Genomic DNA, 7,532 nt, shown 5'->3' with positions numbered 1-7,532 from the left:
TGATTTTTAATTATATTCATTATTATTAAAAATTATCTGTGTGGATGACAGTACAAAGTTCGATTATTTAAAATCTGAGGATACTAACAGGCAGACTTCACTTTTCATCACCTCTGTCTAACATGAACTCATCTGAGCAAATGTAATCATATTTACCCTAGAGTTTAGACCCTTTCCATCTCCTCCCTGCAGCTATCCTAACCATACATTTGAACACAGAATCCTAGAGGTTGAATCTGTCATAGAGATCAATATGCTCAGCTCAATTATTTTATGTATGACCTTACATGACCTTACAGTTCCAAAAACTGTAAGCAACTTCTGAAACATCACATGGGAATCATTTAAGTTGAGCAATAGGTTAGTCTTTAGATCTCTGGATCTTTGAATTCAGGCGATCCAGAATGGGAAATGAAGGTGTTCTTACTGTAGTCCAGGGCTCTTTAAATGTTTCAAAACTAAAGAGCCCAAGGAACCTCAAGGATATGAAACCATGAATACTGAACAGAAAATAATTGTGAAGAACATATATTTGAATTGCCTGTATCTGTATCCCTAGAAAATTTTAAATAAATCCTTTCACATGTATTCCAGTGCATTACGGTTATCTCCTTATTTCTGTTGCTGACTCTTCCCTTCTGTCCTGATTATCTTTAGTTTGCCCTCTAGATCCACTATTGCTGTCTGTTTTTTCTCCATTCTGCTCTTTTTCCTAGAAGACTGAATAGTATCTTTTATACTTGTCATTTGACTTAGAATTGGGTTCAGCCAATGGAATGTACTGGAAGTAGGCATTGTTAAGGACATAGGTCTGTCAGGCAGCCCCTTCCACATAGCCACCCTCTCCAGAGTCTAGTTGTGCTTTTACCATTTGTTTATTCATGAGTAGTAGTCATTGGATACTGGAGAGCTCCAAAGAATTTCAGAAGGTTCGTCTGTATTTTATAGATTATAGTAAAGCCTTTGACTGCTTGAATCATGAAAAACTATGGGTTGCTCTGAAAGAAATGGTCATACCTCGATTGTCCTGAAATGTAACCTGTGTTATAGACAGGAAGGCACCCTCAGGACAGAATATGGAGAGACAGAACATTTCCTATAGGCAAAGGTTTCAGACAAGGGTATATTTTATCTCCCCATCTGTTTAATCTGTATGCAGAACACATCATACAAAAAAACTAGGCTAGACTCAAAGGGAAGAGTGAGAGTTGATAGAAAAAATATCAGTAACTTAAGGAATGCAGATAACACGGTCAGCAATGTTGGAAAGAGTGCTCTAAGGGGACTAGAAGGAGCAAAATGTTACATTAATATTCATGCACAGTAGTCCCCCCCCTTATCTGCAGTTTGGTTTTCCAAGGTTTCAGTTATCTGAGGTTTTAGTTACCCACAGTCACCTTTGGTCCAAAAATATGAAATGGAAAATTCCAGAAATAAACAATTCATTAATTTTAAATTGTGTACCATTCTGAATAGAGTAAATTCTTGTATCGTTCTGCTCTGCTTGCCCAGAACATGAATCATCTCTTTGTCTAACATATCTACGCTGTATATACTACCTGCCCATTAGTCACTTAGAAACCTTCTTGGTTATCAGATGGACTGTTGTGGTATCACAGTTTTGTGTTTAAGTGACCCTTGTGGTAACCTAATGCTACGTCACAATGCATGAGATTCATCTTACTTCATCTCATCACATAGACATTGTGTCATCTCACATCATCACAAGAAGCGTGAATGTAGCATAGTAAAATTTTGAAAGAGAGAGAGACCATATTCTCATAATTTTATTATAGAATGTTTTTATAATTTCATTTTATTATTGTTGATCTCTTACTGTGCCTAATTTATAAATTAAATTTTATCATAAATACATATGTATAGGAAGAAAATAGTGTATATAGGGTCCGGTACTATTCCTAGTTTTAGGCATCTACTGGGGTGTCTTGGAACATATTCCTCTGTGGATAAGGAGGGACGACTATACAAACTTCAGAGGAAAAAACCTTCAATTAAATGTTTTAAATGAATATATATATATATATATATATATATATATATATGTTTTAAATATATGTAATTAAGATAAGGAGAAACTTGTTACATTTTTGTGTAGAATATTTCTGCTTGATCGTTCAGAAAGAGCCCCAAGTTTGAACTCAGGACACTTGATGGACATATTTGAGGAATTTATTTATTTTGGTCTACAGTGTACCAGCTCTGCTTGAGATATCTATGCAGCCTTCTAGACTATTAACTCAAGAACAGTTCTATTTCTCATTCAATTTAGTATTTGGGTTCCTAGTTTTCTATATACAGCATGAAATAAGTACCACAAATTTGGATATATGTTACATTATTTCTGGTCTAAAGATAAACTATCATGTGGAAGAATAAACTTTAGGCCTGTTTTTCAAATTTGATGTAATTTTTCCTTTTTTTTTTTTTTAATAGGCTCAGGGATAAAACTCTTTTGCTATGATAGAAAAATAAAGAGCCACATAATTTTAAGGGGTATGCACATGGTTAAAGTCATTTTAAGAGAAGTTATTAGAAAATAGGAAAAATAGAATAATTCTTCAAAAGGCATGGGATTTTTTTTTTTTAACACTTATAGGTAAGATGGTTGCTAAATATGGACAAATAATACAGTCCTGGATTTAAGTCTTAGCTGATAATGAAGAAGTTCAAACCCTCCTTCACCCCATTCTTCTTTTTTTAAATTTTTAAAGTGAGGATAACAGTAACAATGCTCCTATCCTAGGATTGTGGTGATTAGATAAAATAACAAATGTGAAGCATATGAAGTATAGTGCTTAATAGATGGTAAACAATTAATATGTTTCTATTATCATTAAAGCCATAATCATCTTCATTATCTTTACAAAGCATTCTAGTAATTTTATTATTTTTTAAATTTTTATTTATTTATTTATTTTTTTAAGTGAGGCAACCCTTGATTGACCTCACAGATTGCAAGGACCTTGTCAGCTTATTTTTTAGGCCTATAGCACCTGGTCTTCCTAGATGGTCTCCCATCCAAGTACTAGCCAGACCCGACCCAGTTTAGCTTCAGAGGTCAGACGGGATTGGGCTCATTCAGGGTAGCATGCCCATAAATGCATTCTAGTAATTTTAAAAATGGTAAACTAACTAATATTATTAGGAATCTACCATATGCTGAACCTCATATTAGATATTTTATGTTGACTGCATTTAATTTTCAAATCAGCTCTGTATCAAGAGGCAATATGATAAAAAGCAGGAGATCATGGCTTCGCAGCCTGAAACATTTAGGTTCAGATTCTAGATCTGCCACTTTTTAGCTTTGTGACTGGCAAATTACTTAATGTGTTTGAATATTGGTGAATACATCTATAAAACTGAAATAAGAATTAATTTGTGATGATGACATGTAGGTTAATATAAGTGTCTATCAACAAGTGCATATGTGAATGCAAGTATATAGTGTGTATATGTCTGTATATGGTTTGAAAGCCTAAAAATTATTCCTTAAATTGTAATTATATTACTAGCATGACCTTATTATAACTGTAAATGAAAAAAACTAGGCTCATAGAAACTGCATGTTATTCCCATGTTCATATAAAGTTGCAGAGCCAGTATTCAGGGTCAAGTTCCCATAAATATAAAGACCTTTGCTTTCTCTATGACTTTACAATAGCTCAAACAGTGTCTACAGAAAATTCAATGTGCGATGAAGTAGAGGAAAGCTTCATAAATAGTCCACATTTTTTACAAATTTAAATTTTACTAATCGAAACCTACCTTAAATTCAAATTTCTTTAAGTTGATTATCTCTTTGGTCACATGTAGTCTATGAGCCATCATTATTTTATGGAACTTCCTTGTGCCCAATCCATTTATTATTTCACCAAAGAGAATGTGCCATTTTTTTGGTAAAGACTAGTGGGGAAAAGGGTAACTCTACAAAGTGAAATTTATAAACACACAAATAAACATGCAAATAAGATATTCCGCATTCCTATTTTAAACATAATTTATGGGAAAAAATTTCACAGAAACATTGTGGGTGTGGGAGGAAGAGGGTTCCATAATAATATAAATGCCTAGCATTTATAGTGATTTTAATATGTCCAAGCACTTTACATATATTAATTCATTTCATTCGCACAAGAACCTTATGAGATATGTGCTGTTTTTATTCCCATCATACAGACAAGACTGCTGAGTCACAGAGACATGTGTATCTTGTCCAAGATTCCAAAGCTGGTAAATGGCAGAGCCAGAACTTGAATCTAGGCAGTTGGACCTCAAACTATATGCTCTACATCTGTCAGCCTTTGGAGTAAATTTTTTAAAAAGTAGGCTTAAGCTTTTCTTAATTATTTTTAAATTACTTTCATTGCATGGTTATACCTGTCATTGGTTTAGCTCTGACATCTATTTAGTGGGCACCTGCCAGGAGCAAAGCATGGCTGCACAGGCCAGAATAGGAAAAAAAATAAATAAATAACAATACTGCTTAAGGACTGAGTAGAGATGGATAGATAAACTAAATGATGAAAATCAGAAGGATCGAAATTCTCGATCCCAGGCTTTTCTCACCTTATGTATTTTGTAACATTAGAGGGGGAAAAAAAAATCTAGTTTGAAAGCTATATTGCTTTCAACTAAAACAAAAATTGATTGGGAGCTTCTTTTTTATTTTGCTAAGATAAGTGTGAGTCAAAATCAATACCCAGAAGAACTCCAAAGAGAAAGAGATGTTCTCTGGGTACAAAATTCATAAAAGGATAATTTATTCCAGTGACAGTGGAACAGTCTCTGAGTGCAGCTTTAAACAATTCAACTTGTAGTAAAACCTCTTCAGAATAGTACAGGGTTTCAAGAGAACTTGAGAGAGGAAAAAAAAAAAGCCAACATAAGTCATAGTCTTCTCATAGCCACATTCTCAATTCCTTTTCTCCTCCAGAGCTGGATCAATTGATTTCTAACCTACCAAATACAAATAATTTCTCCACGCATTCATTCCTCCACAGTCTCTTCTTGGCTACTGACAACCAGGTTATATTACAACACGGGGACTCAAAATTACCTGGCCTTTGCTTCTGATGAGCTTTAATTCACCTTTGTGTATCTCCTAGTTCTGATAATAGCTGACACCTGATATCTTTTTGTCAAGTACCTAATGCCCTAGTCATTCTAGAGTGGTTCTAGATCTTGTTCTTAAGGGTGCATGTTCTCAGGCACCACAGTCTTGGTTATTCATTCTTGGATTTGTTTGTTTATTCATCATCTCTTAAATTAAAAGTTAATCAAATTCCTACAATACTAGACATTTTGCTACACGAGAAAAGTACAAGAATGAAATAAAATATAGACCCAGCCTTCTAAGACCTCAAAGCCTGTTGACAGATAGATCAGTCCAAGGAATAACTTGGGAATTTTGTAAGTTGCATGGTAGAAGCATGTTTAGAAAGTTACAGGATCATAGAGGAGGTATGCTTCATGCTATCATGGGGTTCAGAGAAGTCAATGTGGCTTTCAACCTGCGTTTTGATGTATTAGCAGGAATTTTAAAAGCAGATGGAGTAAAGACATTCCATGGAGAGGGATAGTATGTGGAAAGCATGAAAGTGGTAAGAAATATACTCTCAAGGCAAACAAATTTATGTGATAGGAGAAATTTTGAGAGGAAAGGCTGGTATGAATGTTTAGAATGGAGACTAGATAGGTAGAGAGGAGATTCTGGAGAATTCCATATTCAAATCTAAAGATCAGGGACCTTTATTTCAACGCAACAAATCTTCCCTTGAGTATTGCCCTGTCTCTCATTAACTATGCAATCTTAACCAACTATCTTAGCCTTTTAAGAACCAATAGTCTTATTCATAAAATCTGAAAATCTACCTCCTAGATTTGCACTAGCAAAGTAATGAACTTATTCATTGTTAATTTCCTTATGACTGTATTTATTTATTAATCTGTGATGGTTAATTTTGTGTCAGCTTGACTGGGCTACAGGGAGTCTACCTAGATAGCTGGTAAACCATTGTTTCTGTGAGATAGATATAGATATAGATATAGATATAGTCGTTTCATTTCTCTGGACAACCCTGAGTAATACAGTACCTACCCTATGCCAAATACTATTCCAGAGAATACAGCGGTAAACAATGAGTTTTCATCCTCATGGCCTAATATTTCTCAGAGTCTGACACATAGAATATACTCAGTGAATACATTATCTATTTCCTTTCTCCATCCAGATTCATAGTCATCACTTTGCCCATATAAAAATAAGGACAGAGTTGCTCCTCTTTGCAATTCTGCTCTGATCTGGAGCAATATGTTTATCTTTGTTGTGAGATATGCGTTCTCCAATATCATTAGTTGTATTTTATATTCTCGCTGTGACATTAATAAGATAGTTTGTGGGTTTTGCAAACATTTTTAGAGAACTAGTTTTAACTGTATGTTAAATCTTCTTTATGAAAAAATAAAGTAGATTGAAGTACAATCTAAAATTCTTTGAAATCACTGCATTTCTTGGTTGAAATGCACTTCATTCCTTTTAATTATCTGCCTTTTTCCATTGAACGGTCTGTGATGGCAGGTATGATAATGTCTTGTTTCTCACTGCATTCTTAGGACAGTGCCTGGCACATGGTATCCTGGCACAATTCACTTAGAAAAACACTGTTATAGAGGACCTTTAAGCACCAGATTAGTGATGAGATTAGATGGCTTTAAAACTCCCTTCCCACCATGAATGCTATGATTCTAAATCGTCAGCCTCTGAAAAAATCTTCTTTACTTTTTAGAACAATGACACTGATTAGATAGTCCAATGTTAGGAGATGGGTACAATTCCCTATAGTAGTTTAACTACATAAAATGGATTCTTAAGAAAGAAAGAGGAAATAGATAGTAAATAGCAATATTAGTAATGCTAGGCCATCTTATATGTTTCTGCATGAAATCAAATTTGTATGGTTTATATGGAAAGTCTATCTGATATGCTTGACTACTTATAAGCTGTTAATATTTGCATATCACTATGGAATTTATACTCCAGCAAGTCATTTAACAGTTATAGGGCAGAAACTTTCCATTTTGTTAATCACTTACAGCTCTAATTTCACACTACATCAGTCCTTTCACTCTGGTCCACAGCCCTTCAAAATCCCTTTCTAAAAATCTACTCAAAAACATCTGTTCAGAATGTGCTATAAATAACAGCCTATGACACACCTCTTATGTCAGAAATTTAAAGGCCAAAGTAACACTTTACTTATACCATTCTTCTGATCCCCATCTCTGCTAGGACTTGACTGTCCTTTCCCTCATCAGCTATTTCCCAGTTTCCTTTTAATCTGATAACTTCCTCATAGCTATTTCTCAGTCTTTTCTTTTCCAGTCCTCACCTGTACCTGTCGGCTACAGTTCAAGGGCTCACCACAGCCCCTGGTACAAGTAGTTATTTGGAAACAAGTCTGTAGTTATGACTCTCAGCACTCTCTGGAACTACTTCCAGTTCAAACTGT

At 34.5% G+C, this 7,532-nt stretch overlaps 1 pseudogene; it reads right to left on the bottom strand.

Annotated features, from left to right (window-relative positions):
- Positions 1 to 3,002: 3,002 nt before the first annotated feature.
- On the bottom strand, positions 3,003 to 3,121 carry LOC111747354 (annotated as a pseudogene).
- Positions 3,122 to 7,532: the final 4,411 nt, after the last annotated feature.

Source organism: Pteropus vampyrus, unplaced genomic scaffold, assembly GCF_000151845.1.
Source record: "Pteropus vampyrus isolate Shadow unplaced genomic scaffold, Pvam_2.0 Scaffold218, whole genome shotgun sequence".
Classification (NCBI taxonomy): domain Eukaryota; kingdom Metazoa; phylum Chordata; class Mammalia; order Chiroptera; family Pteropodidae; genus Pteropus; species Pteropus vampyrus.
This window is presented reverse-complemented; position numbering and strand designations above follow the sequence as displayed.